Raw genomic sequence first — 1,235 nt, forward strand, 5'->3', positions numbered from 1 at the left:
AGCTCTTAGAGAAGTTTCAAATGGTAACATTTCACAGCACAGAAACAAAAATATCCTCAAATGGAACAAATCAATTCAATCAGAATTTATTGACGGTATTCATGGTTTATTTAAAGCTCTGCTTAAAATCATCCGTTTCATTATATAACCAAATCCTTCTTATAAACTCAGGTTTTATAACGATTAATTATTTCTACACTTTTGATAAATATTTCTAGTTAATAAAATATCAATGAATGAAAGACTTACCAGTGACGTTAAGCGTGATATGCTGAACATTGTTGCACTCTCGGTTCACAGCCAAGTAAGTAGCCTCGCACTTGTAGAGGCCCTCGTCCTCCAATTTAACGTCAGGAATCTTCAAATAAGCCTTCGACGAATTCGTCGCGTATTCTATATCCGACCTAAAAGCATACAGATTATCATTGGACAACGATCGCTCGAGCCGTTTAACGGAATATCAGAAAATATTTACACGCATCATACATTATATGCAAACAAGATTATCGCATCATGTATAAATGATCGTAAATCAAGTCGAACGTCATTCTTATTTGCAACCCGATTAATACACGCGTCCGGTGTCGTTCGTTGCAACGCAACGCAACGCGGCATGACGGCGGCGTACGCAATCCTATTAGCATCCACGCTAACGAATGGAACAATGAAACGGATCAATTTGCCTGTTATGTTGCCGAATCGATACCCGTTTTACTTACGCCGCTAAGGAAACAATGGGATTAGGATGTATACCCATCGTATTCGATCGCATATTCTCTGTTTACCATTCAGATGCCAGCGTATCCATCATTTCACGATATAATTAATTACAATATGTCCGACAGACCGATAAAATCCACTTGGAATTTGGATAAACAATCATTCAAGTGATGTATGGGAGACGAACGATTTTACTGAAAATTAATACGATTTTACATAAAAAAAAACCCAAGAATTGATTTAAAATTTTGCAGGTAGCTTTTTAACACTAGAAAGACTGAAACTTAGTATATACCTATATTGCCCAAAGCAGTCAAAATGACTGCATTGTGAAAGAATAAAAGTGTAAAGAAATTTGTCTAAAATTAATTTTTAATATTTTTTATATTATTTACAGTCATATAACAAGTTATTAGTAAATGTTAACGATGAAAAAAATTTTACTTCACTTGGGAAAAAAAATAATTTATGCATTATTATTTGTACATTTGCCCAAAACCAGTCAAAATTACTTC

The 1,235-nt window shown here is 34.3% G+C and overlaps 1 protein-coding gene across 1 annotated transcript in view; it reads right to left on the minus strand.

The window, feature by feature from the left end:
* Positions 1–1,235, minus strand: part of nrm (neuromusculin) — an 80,000-nt gene that overhangs the window by 70,099 nt on the left and 8,666 nt on the right. The window contains exon 2 of the mRNA XM_018028461.2: positions 250–404. The gene's annotated coding sequence lies outside the window, so the exon portion shown is untranslated. The remainder of the gene's footprint in view (positions 1–249; positions 405–1,235) is intronic.

Source organism: Ceratina calcarata, unplaced genomic scaffold, assembly GCF_001652005.2.
Source record: "Ceratina calcarata isolate Rehan_Ccalc_2016 unplaced genomic scaffold, ASM165200v1 scaffold453.2, whole genome shotgun sequence".
NCBI classification, from domain to species: Eukaryota; Metazoa; Arthropoda; class Insecta; order Hymenoptera; family Apidae; genus Ceratina; species Ceratina calcarata.